Source organism: Harmonia axyridis, chromosome 7 (assembly GCF_914767665.1).
Source record: "Harmonia axyridis chromosome 7, icHarAxyr1.1, whole genome shotgun sequence".
Lineage (NCBI taxonomy): Eukaryota > Metazoa > Arthropoda > Insecta > Coleoptera > Coccinellidae > Harmonia > Harmonia axyridis.
The window spans coordinates 28,939,116-28,964,388 of record NC_059507.1 but is presented as its reverse complement, the minus strand read 5'-3'; the positions used below and the strand labels follow the sequence as shown (position 1 = coordinate 28,964,388).

Here is a 25,273-nt window from a genome sequence, read left to right as displayed (position 1 = left end):
TGGACGCGATAGAAGTGAAACATTCTGATTTTTCCGATTACGATTCGATTCGTTAGTTTCTATTCGACTTACGGAATAAGGCTAAATAAGTCCTATTCTGTAACTTCAAATCGAATAGAGCTGGTATAGATCGAATAGAAATACTGGCATCGTTTCGAATTGGTAGAAGAAGAATCAGATACAGAATACCAAATTTGGACGAGGTAGAAGTGAAACATTCCGATTTTTCAGATTTCGATCAGATTCGTTCATTTCTATTCGAGTTACAGATTAGGGCTGAATTCTCCTTATCACAAATTGTCGAATCTTTCTACAAAAAAGGAGTTGAGAAGTTAGAGAAGTGTTATATACAAGGTGTTTAAAAAAGGTGCGGCAATATTGAAGGGGTGATTGCCCAGGTCATTTAATACAAAAAATTCCTACAAACATAGATCCGCAAAAGCTTTAAGTCTTAAAAAAGGGAGGAATTAGATTTTTAAAACGGCTTGAGATATTATAATGAAATTTTAAGCTTGTCCCCATTTTCGATGCTCACTGAAAACAATGAAGATAGAAAATCTTCAAGGACGTTGTATTATGGTATGCCTTAGGTATATATACATATTTCCCTTCTATTTCGAGATGTAATTCATTTTGTGTCCGTTGTATAATTCTAATCCAGTCGAAAGGGTTTCCCATCTTATTATAAATTAATTATATTTTCAGATATATAGAGGAAAAATGGTGTTTTTTGAATAGAACTGATTGATTATCATTACTCAATGAGCACAAAATGAATTATATTTCGAAATAAATGAGAAATATTGATATATAAGATGTCCCATAAAATAACGATTTTTTCCCTAGGTGCTATCAGTGAGCTTAGAAAATGGGGACAACCTGTAGATATACCTGTAAACTATATGTAGGCCCGGAACTCATTGAGTGAAGTGTTAGTACTAATGTGTAGAGTCACGAAATCTAATACCGTCAATCTCGACGTAACTTCCTATATTATCAACCAACAATTACATTTATTAAAAAAATGGTGAATGCGGTGGTTCAATTTCAGTTCAACAAAATTGAAATTGATTGATACAGAAGTGAATAAGTTATAGTAAGGTGATAAGTTGGAAATGTTCACCCATCTTGAGCACTTGGCTTTTCTAATCGTTCCACGATATAATGTTGAAGGAAAAATTTGATACGATAAACTTACTGACAGAAATAAATGCTTACGTGTTCAAAAATATCTACACATCAACATAAATACATTGACACTATCATACCTCTTTGCTCAGGGTTTGTTCTTTTTGATCAATAACATCACACAATTGAAAATGCAGAAATGGGCGTTCGATGAAAATAATTGAATATTTGTAGAAATCTATCATATATCGTTCTTAGCAAAAACAACAATCAAAAAACATACCTGATCATATTTTTTTGTTGTCCCACTAAAGATTAGGGTTAAGATAGGTCTTCGCCGTTATTCAGTTCAAAAATTGATACGCTTTATTTTACGCTAAAGACCACCGATTTATATGAGGTTTTCACTATTATTCATTTTGAGCAGTTCGTCATTGCGGAAAGTCCTTTTTTATGAATTTTTTTGAAATGAAAAAAAAAAAAAAATAAGATTATTTTTTTTTGAAAAATAAATATATATGCATGGCATAACATTCCCAACAAATATTTATTTTTTTATGAATTTTCACATAACAATATTATACAAAAAGTCTTGTCGAAGGCAGAAAATGCGTTTTTTCTAAAATTAAAAATACAGACGTAAAAACGCATTTTAAATTCTTGCATGTGATAGAAAAACATGTGAATCAGAGGAACGTTGGAGATTGCTTTATTGAACCTGGAAAATGGTGATATCTCAAAAACACTAAGGAGACAGGAGTACATAGTTGAACGTGGTATAAACCCCTCTTAACAAATTGTCTAAATTATCCTTCTACCGATTAATTACTCAAAAATATTCAACATACGAGTAACTCCAAGAATTCTAATAGAAGGAAAAAAAATCTTATGTTGATTTTGGCGTTATTCTCTCAAAACTTTGGAAAGTCATGAACACTCAAATGATTCACTAAAAAAAAAATAGAAGCGATACAAACTGTGCAAATCAAATTAAAAAAAGTACTTATGCGATTTTACGGGTGGTCCATTGCAAGTAACTCTTCTCATATCTCCAACTGCAGACGATAGAGAAGTCAGAATAAGAATCGGCTTTTTGCCATAATTCCTGACATGAGAAGTTTGCCGTATCTATTTCGAATACGTAAAAACTGCGTACTTTGATTCAACTCGTATCGACTCCTAGCAATGTAATCGGCCAGAAAAACTTGTATGATTTATAACCGCTAACAGTTATATTGTTGTAAAAATGACGTTATATTATTGTTTATCGTAGTCAACGATAAAACTGTCCATTGACGCAGAGAATTCAATAGATATCGGACTTTCTATAGTTATCGTAAATTACTTATCCACCCAGGCTGACGATTCGTAATATTCATTTTCGATTTATATCTTCTCCTACTCGCAAATATTTTATCATTAAATATGACGGATTGCACCTGGGTATAAACAAGGAATTACATTTCACGTAGCTAATGCGAAGGCATCCGAGGAATTTTTATGAGTTGCATTTCGTTAGAAATGACCTGGTTTTTAGAGATACGCATATACTGTTATTCGATTCATTTATTACTTGTCATAGTTGCGTTATTGAATATCGTCAATTTGTTCGTTGGGACATGAAGTGGCGTTGCATCTAAATTTGTCGTTATAAATGTGATTTTCATGTTAGAATGCTTGCTTGATATATTGTACAAGTTGTCTAGTCAGAAAAGAAATCTTCATTGGAAGTTTTATAACGTCATAATTTTGAAGGATACTTCCACTATCATGGTCTGCTTGAACAGTATCAATTCTACTGGCAGATCAATATTACTTTTAAAATTTAACAATTCTTTCTAGTTATAAACAGAAGTTTCTTCACGGATATGAATTCTTCCTTATTATATGGTCAGCTCATCTCTCACATTCTCTTTGTTTCATCTTATCTTATTATTAGTGTTTTTGTGTTTTACTTATCCTTGAATCACAATCCAGGTCTTTGTACAAAATATAAAACAGATTCCAATGAACAACTAATAACAGACAGTCAAGTCATTTCACAAGCAAAAATTTCTGGATATCCACTTTGTCATATATTCAGAAATTCTAGCTCATGAAATGAATTTTTGGTCACTCGTGTCAGTAATGGATTTTTCTAGTTTGTTCTCTAAGTATGCACTCATTGACAATTGATTCTTTTTGTTGACTATAAGAATCTGATGAGGCTTGTGAAATCTGAATTATATTCCAGCTCGAAGGGCCAAAAATGTTATTCAATTGTAGAAATCCACATGAGGTTTTTCGCGTAATTAGTTTTGTCCTCCTTATTGATTAAACGCTTTTTGAATGATAATTTATTTTTGAAATCATACAAATTCAGAGGGCGTTTCAAAATTCTCTATCAAGATTTTATTTTTCAGATTAAAATAATGCACTATTGTTTTTCAACACAATGGAAACGAACAACGCTAGTTATTTGGCTTATGATCAGAGTTGAAGGTTCTCCAAACATTACTCAAAAACAACCTAACCGATAAAAAAGGATGTCAGCCAGATGTTCGAGAGAATATGGTTCATTTCCATTTTTTTATTTGATGAATTAGTCGTTTTTGGAACACACAAAAACAAGCTTTGATTACAATCCGCTATCGAAACAATTTGCAACGTAAAGAAGAAGTCCTCCATGTCTGTGAGAAGAAGTACCCAAAAACGGATTTCAGTAAGTCATTTCATATCCTAATTCATTCACCATCAGGAAATATTTTTATTTGTTTGCCAGCATAGGGCTGGTTTTTACTTAACAAATAACAAAAAATGACAGCTTCAAAATTCACAGCTGCCCAGAGAGTGGGCTTTTCAAAATGAAACCTCTTATTAGTGGAAAACCCTTTTTAACATTTTTTGTTTAACACAAATGATATTCGATACATTCCTGGTGATGACAGTCAAGAGAAACATGTGCAATTTCATTACATTGAAGAAATGCTGCAGAATGTGTTTATCTAGTAATACATTTTATGAGCCCACAGGCGTTTCGATAATAGGTTTGGATGGTTTTTTTGAAAAATTTTATTAACTAGGTACTGAACGAAAAATATTGTAAATAATGTAAATATACAGTATCCCTATAGTTTTGATGAAATATGCAATTACTGGTGAGAGTTTGCTAAAATTGCAGTTATTTTAGACTCATAGAAGTGCTTTTAAAAAAGATTACCACCACATGGTTTTCGGGTATCAATCATTTTCCTTCGGGCACTCCTGCGATGACCAAACTTTGTACGGTATACGAAGTTATACATTCACTTTATATTATTTCCTTTTTCGAAGCAAATGTATAGAGGGAAGCACTGGAAGACGACCTTCACGAAATCATAGTTTCAGCTCTTTTGTTATGATTTTTTGTAGTTTTTGTCAACCTATATTTTGACAATATATCAATTATTTGAACAAAGTACACACTACACATCATCAATATTCTTGCGAAAAACGAAGTTACCTGAATTTTTTTTCATTTGCAAATTGAAAATATTTACTTTCTTCCATGTAGCTTATTTTTCAAGGAAATTATGTGAAAACCTCCTAAAAATCGGTGATTTGTGAGAAGAAATATCTTTTATTCAGTTTTGAATTGAGTAGCCACGTGGTGGTGTTCCCTCTCAACAATGAAAAAGAAGAAATTATAAATGAGAACAAAAATCGGAATAATAATAATGGACATCCAAAACAAATAAATATAGATATTTTGGATATCAAGAGTACTTTTAACAATATGAAAGAGGATATGATGAATGACATACAGAATTGAAATTAAAATCAGATATTTCGGATATAACAAAGTATTTATAATAATAAAAAACTTGAAATGATGAACTGTTTGCTTCATCCAGACATGATGAACGACCCAAAGGTATTGTAAATCAATTGATATCCAAAGAATCAGAACCTGCCGTTCAATATTCAGCAGGAGTATCGATTGGCCCCCCTGAAAGCTCAGGCAGTTCGCCACTGATAATATCGCGACTTCAACGTCCTCACAAACGTAAACAGGAGAGGACGATGACTGACAAGGAGTTGATTTATTTCAATTAATGGAAATATTCACCCAGCTCTTTATACAGACAACTTTTTCTTCTCTGGACTAAGACGCACTAAACCAGAAAAATGTTACATTACTATGAATGCGGAGCCCCTCGTTGTATAATGAAGGGATTTCATATATTTATATACATTTAAACTCCAATTAAATGATTATTGCATGAAGGCCACTTTTTCCGTAATACATATTGAGCAGCCGAAGTACATATACATAATATGCCTGCTAAAGACTGAAATGGAGAAGCCGTATGAATTTTTCATGTGTAAAAATAGTGTTTTGTTTATTTGGCGAACTGTATTTCCATTCCTTGGCAATAATAAATGATGATGAATATTTCTGCAATAAATCAAGGAAAATTAACAAATCTAGTTAATAAGACATGAAAAGAAAATAACAGTTCTTCTCTACGTTATTTGTTTCAACAAAACCTGATTAATTACCGTTCTATGGTCAACGATTTTAGCGTGACCAGGAAAAAAATTGTAGGTTGTAGCATATTACCGAATATCGCTATTGATTGCACTCTACAATTTGATTATTTGGACCAAATGCCATGATTATTTACAGGGCCGGCACGAGCAATTTTGGCGCCTGAAGCAAAGAATTCTTTGGCGCCTCTGCTGAGAAAGTATCAATAAACACCCCCTCCCCAACAAAAAACATCACCTGCCTCAATGATAATTCGCCATTTTTGATTTTTCTAGCGATATTGCTAATCGTTTCTTTCTAAAGTCGTTTCCAGCCGATGAACAATTCGTAAGTAATATATCTGATTCTCACATTCACAATCAATCATATATACGACCGATGGAAGATTACCTATCACACCACAAGATACAAAGGACGGTAAGGCATGCAAACCTTCGAAAACTAAAAAGGATTAATGATGATTAAAAAGTAAAATAACTTATTTCCGCTTTATATATTTATTTTCACAACAGTTGTTTCGTCATGATAAAAAATAAAAAGGATTAAAAACATATGTCCGCTGATAACATTTAGCTTTTATCAGTAATTAGTTTCGAATTCAGAATCGTAGGAATTTTCCATATGTTGAATGTGTAAACAACTTCCACTTAATTCGAAGTGTTGTTTTTCGTCTTAGGCCCAGTTTCACCAAATGCTTTAATCTTGACTTGGCTCTTAAGTGAGGCCTTAGATCACGATTAATGTAATGTAGCGTTTCACCACATTCCAAAGCGCCATTTAATCGACCAATCGCGATTTAGCACTAATCGGCCATTTTTGGAGGATTACAACCTTTCAAGTTGAGATTAATAATTATTTATCAGTATGGAACTCTTGTCTATATAATTATTTTTCCGGAAATTTCTAATTTTTGGGTCAATTTTATCAAAATATGACTATATGTATAGGCTCAATATTTCCCATTTAAAATACACGTAAACTTTGTTATTGTGTTTTATGAAATTTATTGCAAAGAATAATTTATTGATATGTTTGATTGAAATATTATTTGAGAAGCAGTTAAACTTGTTAATAAAAATAAATAAGTTAATAAAATTACTTATATAGTTTTTCTCCCAGAATATGTGGTTTTGTGAAATGGGATAATTTCTTTTTAACTTCTGCAAGTTTCCGACATTTCGAAGCACAATACTCGACATTTTCGGCAAAAATTAACTTTGTTTTTTGTTTACAAGATGACAAATGTTTTGAAATGTTATGAGTTATGAATGAATGACACCTGACACCTAGCGCTAATGGTGGTCATCACTGCTAATACGATACAGAACACTATATAACTTTTTGTTCACAACGTTGCCAAATGGTTTGACTATTTAATCGCGATTTGGTTAATCGCGATCATCTTCGGACGGGTTGATGCATGGTGAAACAGAAAACACTGTTAAGCCTGCTTTAGTAACAAGCGGAGTTTAATCAATCTGGGATCAAGTGCTGTTTGGTGAAACTGGGCCTTAGTGAAATACATTCCATCCCTCATTCAATTAGGGTAATAGGCAATGCTGCTTATATTGGTTGGGTTGCCATGTGTTATTTATTGAACAGGCGGTTTAGTAAAGACGGTTTGGAGATTTTTATTGCAGGGAATGTTGATAAACGCAGCAAAGCGGGCCAACCTCCTGTTGTTTTCAAGAATCAAGACTATATTTTTTCACAAATATGAAAGGGCAGCCACAAACTGGGCTAAATTGCCGCCCATCGAAAAGAGGCGCCTGAAACAGTCGCTTCACTGTTTCACACCTAACGCCGGTCCCGATTATTTCTTTCATTGTGGAATGCACCAATGGGATAACCGTTCTCCGAATCAGTTCTGTCTGAATAAGTGAATTTACCACCATAACTTTGTTATTGCCTTCCAGAAGAACAGCATCAGGGTACTATTTTACTCAAATGTGTGTAATGTTCGAATATTGAGCTAAGGGTGGTTTCAAACGATTGAAGCTGTGAGAAATTCGAGGTAAAATTCTATTCTGTCCGCCCGCCAAGTTAAGTTAAGTTACTCTTAAATATGCTGGAAACTAAAAATTATAAATAAATAGATTTAGTTCGTTAGGATCCGTTCAATAGTTCTAGACTTATACTCATATATTGCAAATATATATTTAAAAAACAGGAAAACATTTTGAAAATTCAATGTAAATTTTCCATTTAGCCTTATGCCTTAGATGCATCTTTTATATGTTTCATACATTTATTCAGTATGTATTTCTTTTCATTTACGTTAAATATAAATACGATTTTGAATATACGATTTTAGAACTTATAGGAGCCTTGCATCCTTGGCGATTCTCACTGCTTTGGAGCTGAAAGCGAAGGTGTGCCAAAAAAATCAAAAACTTCATTTCATCTGAAATGACTCATTATAGTAGAATCTGAAACAGATAGAGAAGTTTCTGAACCTATATACAGGTTCTTTTTTTAACCTGCACAATTAATCTGAAATTATCACAATAAAAACCCTGTATTTTGAAAAAGTCATGAAATTATTGAATGTCATCAATATTGGTACTACACTGAAAATTTCATCGAAATTGAAGGAAACAAAATATTGTTTCGGAACTTGACTAGTATGAATGTCTCTTAAAATAATCCTGTATAAGGTATTCTATTTATTTGGGAAAACGCCGTCTTGAAATTTTTGTTCTATCGAGAAATCAAACATTCTGAGAATTCTGTATAATGAACAGCAAATTCATAATAAATACACAAGATGTTATCATACCATCGATTTGAAATCGATATTCATCATTTATTCATTACGTGCCGTGGGTAGTATTGTTGAGGATCAATTTCCTTCTTTCTCATATCTATAAATTAATTAGTTTCAATAAATATAGTCAAAGGGCAGATGCTCATTCAATTGAATACATCAACTAAATGACAATTATCTCATCAATTTTCCAATTATAAATTTACTTAATGCAATAAAGTGACTGCGATAATAGACGCCATTTAACATGTCAATTGGTGGTTGGTCTCCGAAAATAATGAAACCAACAATATGTCATTCGGCATGATATCAAACTTTTTATGTGATTGATAGAATGAGTGAAAAATCTCCTATGTTTGAACTTAAAAAGGAGTTTAATTATATCAGGAGCTTAATTTCTAAGACAGAATCATACTATGTGCGGATTTTCGATAAGTCATAAACTCATCAGACAAAAAAAGTTTATACGATTAAAGATGAAAAATCAAAATGAATCAACTACCAGTAATAGTAAAACGTCAAAATTCAATAAGTTTTTTACCCTTTTCGACATAAATTTTTGTATGGCATAATTTTGAATCGAATATAATTATCATAACGTGAACCTTACTTTGGTACAGTATTTTCATTCACGGATTTGGAAACAAAATAACACAAAATTTAATCATAAAAGCTCAAGAGTTTTTTTAGTAGAAAATTTTTTTATTTTTTACAATGATCTTAAAATATGTATGTAGGTAATATCGTATTGAGAGAGAGGAATCGACTACAATATAGGAATGAAATGAATGATTTTTACAACAGCTGAACGGAGTCATAACATAGTTTTGATTGGTTTTACATATTGAACTTATGTATATCATACGGTATAGTAGATATTTTGAAGTACCTAGAATCCGCCTGATTACAATTTGTTTTCAATGTTCTCCTTTGAAAAAAATGTTTCATTATTTATATTTTTTTATTTATAACTCAGTTTTTGGGGGGGGGTGGCAAAGTGAAGCAAAATTATAATTCAGATAACCTTTTAGCCTTAGTATGTCAAATTTTAGGGGGTGAGCAGCAAATTTTATGGGGGCCGGGCTCCCAGTGGCCCCCTTGTAGCGTCGCCACTGTTATAACTACAAACTTGTCGGAGATCGAGAAGTATTCGTGCAGTTGTGAATTCAAAGATACGAATATCAGGTTAGATTATGATCAAGCTGTATTCGTTATAGTTCTGATATAGAAGGCTAACCCAGGGGTGCTTATATTTTATGCTTCATTTGAAATATGTAGACGAAGTATGAATGAGATAATTTTGGTTGTTTCCATTTTCAGTTTTACCACCTCTCCCCATTGATAAGAAGAAATATGAGAAAATTGTAAGAAACAATTTAAAAAAACATTATACAAAATGCAAAGATTTTGCTTTTTCAAAAAGGAGGTAACACCCCATTCCCCCAAGGAGTAAATTCTAATATGCCGATGTATGTGTGTATCATTTAATTAACTGAGATATAATAACGAACAGAATTAACATGATATCCAACATCAATTATAATAAGAATATTCATAAATCGACTTCAATTCATTCTATGGATATTCCCCGAATAGAGAAAATATGTATTTATATTGGCTGTCCAACTGAGATAATCGACAAAAAGATACCCCATACCGTCAGTGAAACACTCCAACCGTGAAGTCAACGACAAAAATAAGGGCTATTCCATCAAAATGAACACATACGGAGTGGCTCATTAGATGCATGGCACTCTTGGATAATTGGAATCTAACTGAAATTAGGTATACGTACGATTATTCAATTACTATAACTGTAAGATAGGGGTGTTATCTCCTTCATTCTTTCATTTATCTCTTTCGATGTGAAAACAACCATTTATTGGCTGTCGATCCGACAGAATATTCAATTGTTATCGATCACCCATCAACTTCAATTGATGGCGATTGCTGAAGTTCAATGAAATAAAATGAGGAGAATATATTTATAGAAAAAATACTCATGAAGTGGGAAGAAATTCAAGTTGAAAATATCCAAAATTAGAAAAGCGTTGACATGTTATAACACTGTATATTTGCCAAAAATAGTTTAATTTCCTTTTTGTGGAAGCTATCCAAATCTTGATATTCATTAATTTTTTTGGCCAATATCCGAATGCTCTCCTCAGTGAAAATGCAGTTATATTTGAAAATTTGTGATTATGTTTATTTCTTTCTACAATCTTGATCATTGAACATTCAGTCCAGAAATTGTGACAGCATTAAGCTTCAGGAGTTATAAGTAGGTTTGCATGCCACTCTGAAAAAAAATTGAAAAATAAATGTTAAATTTCAAAATCAAAAATAATATACTGGCAGATTCACCGCGATGGCTGAATTAAAATTTGCACATTGGAATTCGAAACAATGATCTTTTTCCCTTGAATATTTTCAGACCTTTACAACATCGGGTTACACCGGACACAGACTATTACTTTCTCATTTCAAATGTCACACCCTGTATATTATTGCATCATTATATAGCTTTTTGATGACAATTTCAGTAATATGCCCTACGATTGGTGAAAACTCAACGGTTCATGAGTTAACTGGATTTTTTTAGGAAAAAAAAGGTGTCGACAAGGACATTTTTTTTAATATTCCTGCAGAAAGAGTTTTTTTCGAAAAAAAAAACTTTTTCGTTTTCAATTCTGCAAATACGTAATATTATGAGACTATTTTCGGTGTGTACCAAAAATGTACAGGGCGATTAGCAGAAAATCATGAACTTGGATAACTCATATTCGTCAAAACTCAAGATTCACAAATCAAAACTTTTTATATTATATATAATTTTTTATTATTTCAGTCAAATAATAGGATAAAACAGGCGGGGATTTAAGCAACCCTATACCTGAAACGATTACTTTTAGAGTTATGGAAGAAGAACTTAAAATGGGGAAAACCCGCAATTTCTACCTGTGTGGAGTATTCTGTGATTTCAGAATTCGATATTTCCATAACTAAATTTAACATTTTATGAATGATAAGCTTTCCATAAACGTCTCATAGGCCAGGGCGGAGAATCACCCTGTATATTTTATGCTAGAGACCATCGATTGATATAAGGTCTTCACTATAATTCATTTTAAAGAGTTCGTCATTGTGGAAAGTTCTTATTCATTAATTTTTTTGGAATGGAATAAAAATTAAATGATTTTTATTGAAGAATAAATATATGCATGATGAAACTTTCCGAACAAAACTTCTTTTCAATATGAATTTTCACATAAAAATATCATATAAAAAAATCTTGTCTAAGGTTGAAAATCCGTTTTTTTTTTTTAAATTAAAAGTAAAGACATATTTCAATTCTGGTGGAAGGAAACTACGGTAAATCAGAGGGACATTTGAAATCGCTCCAATCATCTTGAAAAGGGTTGGTATCTCAAAAACTCTGAGAGGAGAGGAAAAGGTAAACTTTGGCAATGATATAAACCCCTCTTAGTGTTATATAAAAAAATCATTTCCTCAAGTGAATATAAATTGGTGAAATATTCTGCTTTCAATTTGCAATGAATATTGTACAGAATTTGCAAATTATAAGAAATAATTTTGAATTCCTTTTTTTCAATTATACCGAGTAGTAATGTTGACCTAAAACACAAATTGAATTTTTGAGTAGATAATGAAATATTTCAATATTTTTTCCAATTTACGGTCGAAGGATTAGCTGAGATCTTGTTGAATATTAGGAAGAATGTGTTTATTTTATATTTCATATTATCGAGAAAAATTAATCTATCTTCTTTGAATCCTTATCCTTCACACCTCCAGTCACCGGAGGATTAAGTTGAATAGCATTGCTAGACTTCGCCCCTGAGTAGAATGCATCTATCCAATAAAGGCGTTTATTATTATTATTATTATTCTTCAACTGAGACTGTTGATTCACCCAAATGTCCCATGGTTCAATTCGGCCAAGTCCATGTCAACAATATATGTGTAACATATGCAATCTTTGAAGCAACCAGTAACTGTATAACATACTCTTTAAGGAAATGAAAATGCAGTAAATAGTACGCACATACTCCACTTGTCACCAAGTCCTCCATCCCTATATGTCAAACGTTTCTAATCCCCAGAACCATGCATAATGGAGGAATGGCCACCCACATTATTAAAATTTCCCGTCAATGGAAGTTCCTGACAGTGTGTTCACCTCCGTTTTTGTACTATTTAAGTGAAGTGACGATTTATATCTTATCCGAACTTAGGACAGACGTAAACCACGGTAATTTCTATCGCAGCAACGGTCGGTTGACGTATATGGAGGAACTACCAAGAAAAAGCCAAGCGTCTAAGGCAAGCATAAATAGACGTGTTGTTTGTAAATGAGCCTGCCAACTTACAGGGAATGGCAACGAACACCACCTCGCCATCGAAAGGCGTGTGTTTTCAGTACTATTTTCTATAACATCTAGATTTACGACCTGTGGAATACAAGAAAATCCGACGATTACTTCTTGTTGATTCCGTGGTACATGAGATGAATATTCTGTATTTTCTATTTGGAAGTTGTTTGTTCTGGAATTGTTTTCTTCTCGCCAAATGACAAATTATTCCGGGTTATCTGTTTTTTTTACTGTTTTGAATTTTGCGATATTTGTTGGGATTCTCAAAATTTGAATTATTTCATTACGTGGAGCTATAACTTCACCTATATCGTCATATAGATCGATACAAGGTGACTGGAGATGTGAAGGATAAGGATTCAAAGAAGATAGATTAATTTTTTCGATAATATGAAATATAAAATAAATACATTCTTCCTAATATTCAACAAGATCCCAGCTAATCTTTCGACCGTGAATTGGAAAAAATATTGAAATATTTCATTATCTACTCAAAAATACAATTTGTGTTTTAGGTCAACATTACTACTCGGTATAATTGAAAAAAATGAATTCAAAATTAATTTTTATAATTTGCAAATTCTGTACAATATATTCATTGCAAATTGAAAGCAGAATATCTCACCAATTTATATTCACTCGAGGAAATGATTTTTTCATATACCACTAAGAGGAGTTTATATCACTTGATATTCTCCAAATCTGTCAATCCATATTGATCAGTCTTCAAGAATCCGAATCTGGTTCAACCAAAAATCGATTTTTCGAAATGTCCTTTCAACTTCTATATTTCTTACTGCCTCAGGTATTTCTGCTACACAATTTTCTCTTCATTAAGAGAGATATATCGGAAGATAATCGCCAGTAATGAATAGAATCATAATGCCTTATATATCGCGATGTACATTTTATGGGGTCTTTCGAAGAAGTTATATTCATAATATATTCGGACTTGTTCTATTGACGACATGGCTCGATAACTATGAAACAAATTGATGCCCATGGTAATTGTGTAATTGTTGGTCGGTGTAGTTTTTACTCCGAGTCATAAGGCCTCGTAAATGAGCTTGACCATTTTCTCAGGCAGTCTTCCGAGATGGCTGTGGCGCCTATTCATTCCCGGAAAATATTTCGTTACCGAGAGCACACGGAATTTTATGGTTAGGCAGTTAGCCGTGAGAATTGATACGTTTTATGTTTAGGTACACGTCGATTGCTTATAACATTTGAACGCGGTTGAGATTGTGGAATAATGGGTTGTTTGTTGAATGAATGGATACGTCTTGTGCTCTTTTTGAATTTATTATTTCGAAGAAATGTGAAAGGAAAAAATTGGAATTATTAGATCTAACGATTTTAACGTTCATACATGATTTTTAAGATATTTAAAATTTGGAATGTTTATATGAGCGTATGTCCAGAGCTAGAGATTCCGTTACCCAGATAAAAGACGTTGAAATTTAGCGATAAATTATTTTTCGATATTTCTGAGTTCAGTGGACATTTATTGAGCCAATTGAAAAGTCCCCGGTCTGATGCATAGATGGCGGTGCTAGTATTAAATCCATATGATTTTTAGTTATAACCCACCTTCAAACGATACGTGTCAAAATTAGACAGCTGTCCGACCATTAGTTTGTGAGATATTGCGTTGTGAGTGTAGCTACTTTTGTCATTTGAAAAAAGATGGAAAAAAAAGAATTTCGTGTGCTGATAAAACATTGCTTTTTGAAGGGAGAAAAAACAGTTGAAGCAAAATCTTGGCTCGATGAAGAGTTTCCGGGGTCTGCACCAGAAAAATCAACCATCATTGATTGGTATGCTAAGTTTAAACATGTTGAAATGAGCCCCGAAGGCTTCGAACGCAGTGGACGCCCAAAAGAGGCTGTCCCCGACGAAAAAATCATAAAAGTTCACAAAATAATTTCGAATGATCGTAAAGTGAAGTTGATCGAGATAGCAGACATTGTGAAGATATCATCTGAACGTGTACACCATATCCTTCACGAATATTTGTACATGAGAAAGCTGTGTGCCAATTGAGTGCCGCGCGAGCTCACAATCGATCAAAAGCAACAATGTGTTAATGATTCTGAGCAGTGTTTGAAGCTGTTTAAGTGCAATAAACCTAAATTTTTGCGTCGATATGTGGCAATGGATGAAACATGGCTCCATCATTTCACTCCGAAATCAAATCGACAGTCAGCTGAGTGGACTGCACACGATGAACCGAATCCAAAGCTAGGAAAAACACAACAGTCAGTTGGCAAGGTTATGGCATCAGTATTCTGGGATGCGCAAGGTATAATATTCATTGATTACCTCCAAAAGGACCATCAACAGCGAATATTATATAGCGTTATTGAATCGTTTAAAGTATGAAATCGTTAAAAAACGGCCCCATTTGAGAAAAAAAGGTGCTGTTTCATCAAGTCAATGCCCCGTGTCACAAATCCATGAAAACAATGGCAAAATTGCATGAATTGGGCTTCGAATTGCTGCTGTATTCGCCAGATCTGGCTCTCAGCGACTTTTTCCTTTCTCAGACCTCAGAAGAATGCTCGCTGGAAAGAAATTTAGCGCCAATGAAAAAGTAATCGCCGAAACTGAGGCCTATTTTGAAGCGAAAGACAAATCGTACTACAAAAATGGTATCGAAAAGTTAGAAGATCGCTGTATCGCCCTCGAAGGCAACTATGTTGAATAATAAAATCGAATTCTGCCAAAAACATGTGTTTTACTATGGTAGACCGGAGACTTTTCAATTGGCCTGTTATTGTGCAACAAGAGGGGAAAGTTCAACTTTTCTCACGAGTGAGAAAAAAGATTTTCCACAAATGTTGCACACTATACTTTTTCTTCAACTGTAATGTTGGTACCTAATTGAATTCGAAATGGATCTTCATTGACAGTACCTATGCATTTCTTGCGTTTCCATAGGAACGACTTTTTAGAAGCTCAATTTCATTGGTCTATTAAGCAAAGGGCGAAGTGACGTGAGGAATAATATTTCTCACAGGATGAGCAATTCATAGTTTTGAAATTCAGTAAGCTATGAAACCTAGCAGTTGTAGGAAAAAATGTTCTCGTGCCTTTTTCATCATTCTGAAAGATCTTCAGAATTGCCAGCACGTGGTTCAGTCAGAAATTCGTCTATTTCATACTGTCAAGTCACTTAATTTGGTCAATACACAGGAGATTTCTTCAATACACTTTTGAGATCGTTGTCAAACTCACCTATTTATCCTTCGAAGATGATTATTTTGTCTAAGCACGCAAGAACTTGCAGAAATATATACCGTGCGTATCAAGTAATATCAAGTAGCTTGATATCAAGTCAAGCAATAAATATCTCGAATCAAGTCAAGTCAAGTTTGTAATTTTTCACGAGCTTGATTTTCAAGTCAAGTAGTTGATTAAAATATCAAGCCACTTGGCTTCATGAATACTTACCCTTTGCCTTTGCTTTTTTCGATTTTTTTTTGACAGATCATTACAATCCTAATGTAGGTATATCCTGTATATGTATAAACGTTTAGCTGTAAGAGCGAAGAAGGGCCACCTTATTGGTTGGGTAAGAACAGTGTTCGTCGTTTAGAAATGAACTGAAAAAAGATCCAGATTAATAAGCTCAATAAATAATAAATCTACACAAGCATATTGCCCGTACGATATTTGTTATCTATTCTACACGCACTGAAAATTATTCAGATTTTGCCAGGTCCGAACCGTTCAGAACTATGGAAATCCATTTCATGTCCGACTACATCTCACGATAGAAGAGCAGATAATTAATTCCCATAAGGTTGCTATTAAAAACAGAAATCGTCAATTAATAAAAAATTAGAGGTGAAAGATACATGAAATTATGCAGTACCAGTACAAGGATGAATCCCGTGTATAATTACAAGCCCGAATCCTAAATAAAATCGACTTTAATTGGGTGCATGGCCCGCGTTGATGACTTATAAGTATAGTTATTACTAGCATTTCGCTAATTCAGAATGAACGTTAGAATACGATGAATATTCATGGTACGTTATTAGCTGCTTTTATTCGAATGATATTGAGAATTTTGTGATTCATGAGAGAATTCGAGCCGTAACAGATGATCATTTACGAATACGAGAAACTCCAATGGGAGTAACATCTTCTGGCGTTGTTGCTCTTCAGAGTTAACTACCAGTTCGGCATAAAATCATGTTATTTGGAGAACAATATAGAGTTCAAATGATTAAAATTTTATGTGTGGCGTTTATAGTTATGGTGATTTATTTTTATGAAACAAGGTTATTAATCTTGTACTATTTCATCACGTCAGCACATTTCGTCAATATTTTTCCATTTTTATCGTTAGACGGAACTGGTAATGAAGCTTTCATCACTTCTTGATTAATCAAGTTGAGAACTATTCGATTATTTAATTTAATTGATTTTTTTTTTCTATTTAAGGTGTTGTTTACGGTGACGAGTATGTCAGCCCAATTTGGTGGTGCAATATATCCTCTTTCAGGTGAAAATCACATAACAGACTGTTTTTTACCCACATTTTTTCTCACAGAATGACTTGAATTATTTTATAAAAATTTCTAATAAATATATCTCAAACATATGATGAACATAAATACAGTTCAAATACGAACTCCAATTTAAATATCCTCCACTATCAACATATTCAGAGAAGGTTTGAACAGTATTATTAATTAATAAACATTTCACTCAGAATAGATTTTTTCGAAAAATTGAATCTCTCTTTATTTTTAAAAATGGGTCTTTGAAATTCTTGGATCGAAATTTCATGGTATATTACAACCAATCGTAGTTTATTATTCCTAATGATGAATTTTTTGAATCGTTTCCAGAAATTTCTCAAAATTACTAAGTTTACCTATTTTTTGGATTTTTGGGATGTCTACAATCCAAAAATTTAGTAAGTTATTCCCTTCGGTCAAAAACTCTTCCCGAAATATATTTTTATCCATGCCTTACAAAGAAATAATCAGAGCTATTTACAAATAATAATTAAATAAATACTGTCTTAATTCAGAAAAGATAATTATATCTAATACCTATTCATCCAAATTTATTTTATATATCCATCCAAATGTATAACAGGTGTAAAGATCGGTAAAGGAAATAACAGAGACTAAGACTAGAAGCTTAAGTTCCACGCCCACTTTGCATATCAGTCGCGATTGGTGCTCTTAGCCTTCTACGATTGACCGGTTAGCATTTTACATTTAACTAACATCGAACGAATATTTCAAGATTTCAACAATCGGTTTTCACAACCTGAATATTTTTTCATGTATTCCCATTTGATCCCTGGTTCGAACCTGACCCAGAGAGGGTTTTCAGTCTCAAGATCACACCAATTCTTTTTCTTTCGTTGGAATCAGAACATAAAAAGAATAATTTCTTTGGCGCTCGTTTTCTGAACCAATCGCTCTCTCATTTCACGTGGCCTCGAAGATAAAGGTCTAAAGATACAAATACGGCCATACAAAATTATTTTTCATAGCTCGGTAGTGCAATCCATTCAGTGTAAGAGTTGCACCAGCCTCATATTCGAATATATCTAGATCTTTATGCAAAATACAGTGGCAATGCTAATGTCCAATTCCCAAGCTCGTTATGGAATCGACAAACCTGGTTTTTCGTCAACACTACTCAGTGGTTCTTTAGCTACGCACATGGTTTCGATTCTTCACAACACTAACTTGACCCCACAGCTCGAGTTTTTTGCTCAAATTTTTCTACCAGTTATATTGCCGACAGAGAAGGTTCTTCACAACCCAAAAGTTGCGAACTGTGACTACAAAATTTTTACCATTTTTTATGTGAATTTTAATAATTTCTTCGCGTTGTTGAAATGTGTTTCGTTTCATTTTTAGTAATAGCGCAGTTTTCACTTATCATATCTCCAAAGATCACAGCTTCAAAAGTAACAACTGCACAAATCACGGGCTATTCAAAATGAAACCTCTCATCAAAAAATCCTATATCAAGCGTTTGATATAAGTACATATGTACATTTTTATTTTCTAGACAGATTTGGAAAAAAAAAGTAACAGTCCATTGGTTGAGTGGAAATTAATTTATTAATAAGAAAATATTAAGAAATTGAGAAACAGAATTTGGGGTCGTACAACAAAGCTATAATCATCACGAACGTAAAAAAGTTGATAATAAACAATGATATAAAGCCTATTTTCTGCGCTACCAAATTATACAAAACTAGTTATCAAAACTTCTCGCCGTGCAAAAAAGAGTCGCTTTATATTCTTGTTGTATAAATATATATTTTAAATTTTGATTTAGGTCAACGAAGGATTCGACCATTAATACATTTTTTAAACGCATATTCAGGAACAGAGATAAATATCTTGTGTTCCCTAACGACTGAAATGTCTCGAAATGGTAAATTGAATTTAGAGATAACAAAAAGTCGACTGAAGCCATATCAAGACAGTAAGCTGCTCGTTAGAGAGGTCTTGTAGAGTTTTTTGCCACACATTTGTTTTCATGCTGTGCCTATAGTGATGCATAATCCAAGAGATTTCTTCCCACAAATTTGATATTTCCAATCCAACGGACTCAGGTATTCTCTGAAACTGCTTCGAGATAATACTTTTTTTTTTAACTGATTTATCTTCAGCACTCCAGGTAATAATTCATACAGCAGACTTATAGGAATCGAAAAAATTGCAAATATTACCTTTACTTTTCATTGGCATTGAAAATCTTTTTTGAGTGCGCTCGAGTTTTTGAGGGATATTGGTAATAACATTTATTTAACATTTTCAGCGTTTCAGTTATGACATTTCATTTATACCTTATGTGAGATTGACATAGGATTTTGAGTTCGGTATAAGAAAATCGAAAAATGTGCCCGTTCATTTATGCGTCCATTGAATATCACAGAACTCTTTAGTATATTATATGAGATTTATTATGATGTTGGTTATTTTATCTTGATGGAGAGTTCTTATAATTGTCCTCTTGAAGTTCAGCATAGACATTCCAGGGATTATTTTACATAGAATTACTGAATTGCAACCTAGTCGAATGTGATCTCAGGCCGTAAGAATCGATAGCAAGTTGTCTTCGTCTTTCAGTTTGAGTTGTGGAGTTCCACAAGGGTCTATATTAGAACCACTTCTGTTTATTATAAAAATTGTTAATTTCACACAATGAAGCAGTATTAGCTGAGGAAATGGATACCGAGATGGGAACAGGGCACCATACATTTCAACGTTTAATACAAAAGAACGAATAAAAACTCTCCCTGTATAGGTGTAGTGATTGGTTTATGTTCACAAAATCGGATGACATATTTAAATTGAAGGGCTTCTTCTTCATCGAAACGAAATCTTTTCAGTTGACGTCGCATATATTATAATTACACCTAAAAACAAAAAAGCGAAAAACAGAAAGGAGTAATTAATGTTAAATTTTCCATTAAACAGGGTGTCCCAGGAAGAATGCGACAAACGGATACCATGAATGAAGGTCATCATGGAGTACTTGTATCTAGAGGTTTCAATCGCCTGAGTGCCTTTGTTTGAGATATACAGGGTGATGTTCATCTCATGAGTGAAATTTCACAGTTCAATAACTCTTTAACTAATGGACCGAATAATTTCAAATTTTGAAGTTTTGTGACTCTTTACTAGCGTCTTCCTTCAATATTTCTGAAATCAAATAAATCAGATCCGGACTAGGAAAATTTCAGATATTTTCTATTTGTAATTCAGGCAGAGGAGCGTTAGAAGAATAGACGCATGGTTAAGGTGGAAGTTTGTTTCCAAAGTACTCAACAATATACTTTAATTCATGCGAATAGTGTAGATCAATATGTTTTCTGAATTTTACATAAGAATGACTTTAATTATCACTATTATTAGTCTTCTTGAATATTTTCTGGGTCTCATGACACGATAAAACTGAAATTTTGAAATCTTTGAGGAAAAGTACGCAATTTGTGAGATTATCTTCATTGAGTGTCATGCTAATCTGCACCCTCATCGTCTATTGACTATGAAAAGCTCATTACGGAATGCACCAATTAGAAAAACTTTTTGTTCACTGTTCCAAGTAATTGGCTTTCTAATTCATTTATCTCCTAAGCTGAATCGTTACCTACATTCTTGAGATTCTGAAATTCGAACGAGCGCATAAAGCAACATATTCTTCAGTACGTCCAGAGTCCTCTGGGCATCGTGCATATTCAGAGAATAAATTTGCGGCTGCCGATCCTGGATTCTCGAATTTTTCACATTTTCGCTTCTGCAAAAGGCGATATCCGAGTGGAACGGCACTAAACCGTATGGCGTTCGCAAGTTCCAAGTAACAATTCACGGAAAAAGAGTCTCTACACAATAACCAAATGCAACAACCAACCTACTGCGAGCAGTTAACTACTTAATGAGTTCCAGCAATGATTGGACTGGAAATGGAAAACAAATGGATGCCATAGGCTAGGGATCAAGCACCGATTAATTGATTTTTTGTGACATATCTGTCATGTCTGCATAGCTCGTTATTCCGAATGGATAATTAACCGTGCAGCTAACTGAGCATTTCCATGTTGAATAATAATGCTTAATTAGGGCGGTCGCTGCATCATGCGGCTGTTCAGATTCGCGACTGCGGTGTTGCCACGTCGTTCTAATCAGGATCGATCGATATCATCGATCGGACCTGCGATTAGATACATAGGGTGTCCCGGGAGTAACTAAGTGTACAGGGTGATTGTTTATACAGGGTTAGAACTATTTAAAAGGGCACTACAGGGATATCGAAAACCGTTGCAGATATAGGTTGGCTTAAATTACAAAAAAGTTGTGTTAGTTAGGGATAAGTGTGTTGGTGTTAACAGATCCAAAATATCACCAATGGTTTCCGTGATATTTCGAAAAAACTAAAAATCTGGATTTTTTTGTATAACTCATTTGTTTCTGGAGATAACTTCGTCAGATTTTTTTGTTATTTCATTGTTTCAGAGAAGCGATAGTCGATTTTTCACCTATGGACGCCATATTGGTTTTCCTTATGAGGTGATGAAGAAAAAATTTCGAATTCAGCAAAGTAACACACTCTACAAAAATATCGAATCTAGCTACGCAAATTTGAGTAGAAGGCTGGTGCCAGAATTGTCATTGGCTCTACAAGCAACGAAACAATCGCAATTTTGCAAGAAAAATTTCCTGGCCGTTCAATTGCTCGATGAGGTGATCCCGATTGGCCACCGAAATCTTATGATTTAGCACCTTGAGACTTTTTCTTTTGGGCCATGTGAAAGATAAGGTCTAAGTCTAAGCCACAATGGATTCAAGACTTTAAAAACGAAATAAATGAAATTATCGATGACATAGAGCGAATTGGCCATGGAAAATTTGAAGAAAATATTATTTCGAACCGTAGTCCAGGCGGGCATTTGACTGATACTGTTTCCCATCGGTATAATGACATTCCTTCCTCTTCATAATGAAATAAATATCTATCCATTAATTTGTCTTAAAATATAAGTTCAACAAATTAGGTCTTTTCTAAATTTTTGCTGAAATTCACGGTTTTTAAGAAACAAAAATTATCAACAGATAAAACGCCTGAGTTGTGGAGGCTGAAATTATTTTCAACCTTGAATTCATCCAATAAGCGGATGTCAAAACTATATTTTTATTGAGAACTGGTATACAAATATAAAATGATTGTACCAAAAAAAAAAACAATTAGGAACTTTTCACAAATTAAAAATTACTTTTCGGGAGCCATCTTTAGGGGATTGCAACTAAACAAGAAGGGCTCAAAAAAAAAGTTTTTATGAAAGACCCACCCTATTCATATACACCATATGTAGCTAGGTATATGTGTGGAAATAATTTTAATGAATCAAAATCCTCAAGTTTTTCATAAAATTAAAATAAATCTTTCTAATTAAAAGTTCTAACACCTTGATCTGATCTTGAAGATTATTTTCTCAGGTCACAATCAATAAAACATCAATAGTTAGGCACACAACATATTGTATGAAGAAGCAGAGTGGAGACAACATATTTTACTGGATATTTAGGAACTAAATTCGTTAGGCACCGGATATAAAAAGACTTCAAATAATAGGGTGGCAAATTTTACCTAAATAGGGATGAAAACCTACATTTTCCAACAAGCAGAGTGGCGCAGTGGAAGCGTGCTGGGCCCATAACCCAGAGGTCCGTGGATCGAAACCACGCTCTGCTAAAAATTTTGCCGTATCGAAAGATTGTGGATGCAGATTATCTACACTCAAGAGGAAATGTTTGTCAAAGTACTATTTTAGTATGTCCATGTGATGTAAGTAAGTCTACAGGGTGATTGTTTATACAGGGTTTGAACTATTCAGAAGGGTACTACAGGGATATCGAAAACCGTTAGAGATACAGAGTGGCTTAAATTAAATAAGAGTTGCGTTATTTTAGGGATTAGTGTGTGTTATTTTTTAGAATGTTCGGAAAACCCTAAATAAGCTCGATCCAAGAATTTTTAAGGGAAGAAATTTATCTAGTAAAAAAAAATAGAAGCACTTTTTGATTTCCACATATTCAACAATTTAGTTAGAAGAAAAAATTTATCATTCGAAAAAATGTCTTAAAAACCATCGAGAGGTTAACCTACCTCAATATCGCATGGGCAGATTATTTATTATAAATAAAAATATACCCTATATTCAACAGCACCGAAAATATTCATACAACGTGTGGCAGTTTTGCCGATATGCTTGTTCGGTAGGGTATTTAATACAATGGTTTAGGATGATTTCCTTTTTTGAATAATTGACCGACAAGTCACTCGAAGTGAATATTGGTCATTGCCTACAATTAATTTCTTGATTTTTTTTTCGTAAATCCATAAAGGCGTTCACTGAATCAACACATCATTCGAAGATTCACAGGTCCGTGTTCATTATAAATGGAAATATACTCGAAAAGGTACATAAAATATTGATCAGAAGTATGGCAGTCTTAAGTTGGTGGTATGTCTATGATTCCAAGTGGTAGAAAAAGCCACCCCTCAATCTTATTTCGCAATTACTTTTTCTATATCCATATTTTACAATAAGAAAATTAGTCTCGAATAGAATTCTCAACAAATTGGGTCTCTTGTAATTTTTTGCTAAAATTCATAGTTTTTGAAAAAAAAAATTTATCAACAAAAGAAACGCCTGAGTTATAGAGGCTGGAACTATATTTGAACTTATTCAATAGCCGGATGTCAAAATGATATTTTTTCATGGTACAATTAAATAATAAATGAATGTAACAAAAAAAAACAATTCTGAAATTTTCACAAATTAAAAACTACTTTTCGGGTGCCATCTATAGGGGTTTGTAACTAAGAATGGAGGGGGGGCTCAAAAAAAAAGTTTATAAAAAAGACACACCCTATTTCTTGACAAAAAAACGCCCCCTAAATTTTTTCGCAACTATTCATATGCACCCGAAATATATGTGCGAAAATAATTTTAATGACATAATATCCTCAAAGTTTTCATAAAATTAAAATAAATCTTTCTAATTGATTAATTGAAGGTTCTAACACCTAGCTCTTGATCTGATTAACCCCTTAGGTAAGAATCAAAAACAATAAAATCAATAGTTAATCACTTAACATATTGTATGAAGAAGCAGAGTGAATACAACATATTAATATTTTACTGGATATTTGAGAACAAAATTCGTTAGGCATCGGATATAAAATGACTTCAGATAATAGGGTAGCAAATTTTACCTGAATAGAGAGGAAAACCTCCCTCTTACAACAAGCAGAGTGGCGCAGTGGAAGCGTGCTGGGCCCATAACCCAGAGGTCCGTGGATCGAAACCACGCTCTGCTAAAACTTTTGCCACAACGAAAAAATGTGAATGCAATGCTTTGTACCTACACACAAGATGACAAATATTTGTCAAACTACTTATTTTAGAATGTCCATATGATGTGAGTACGAAGAAACTACAATTGAAATACATATCTACATAATTTAAAAAATTTTTTGGGTTGATGCAGCTGATTGATAGAAATAAGATAAAAAAAAAATATTCTCCTTCAAATGATAAAAAAGAAAAAAATTACAGGTGTGAATTTTAATTCGAATAATCTTTTATCTTGGACCTTAATTTCGCAAGAAAACGAGCTTTCTTCAGTTTATTTATTTATTTATACTTATTGGCTAGCTGGTAGCTGATTTGCTTTAAAAATTGGATTTATAGCCATTTCAGGCTTTGCATGAAGTTTCTTGTGGATAGCATCATCAGATCCATAAAAATATATAAAACAAATATATATGATATAACATATACAAATGAATGAATGAATAATAAATAAATGAATGAATAATTAATAAATAAATGAATGAAGGAATGAATTAATAAATAAATTGATCCACACATAAATAAATAAACGAATAAATGAATAATTGAATATATGAATGAATGAA

General features: G+C 33.1%; 2 non-coding genes across 2 annotated transcripts; both read left to right on the top strand.

The window, feature by feature from the left end:
* The first annotated feature begins 22,969 nt into the window (after nt 1-22,969).
* Nucleotides 22,970-23,041, top strand: Trnam-cau. The gene has a single exon. It is a non-coding gene; the product is annotated as a tRNA-Met (tRNA).
* Nucleotides 23,042-24,601: 1,560 nt separating this feature from the next.
* Trnam-cau lies at nt 24,602-24,673 on the top strand. Its single transcript has one exon. It is a non-coding gene; the product is annotated as a tRNA-Met (tRNA).
* The last annotated feature ends 600 nt before the right edge of the window (nt 24,674-25,273 follow it).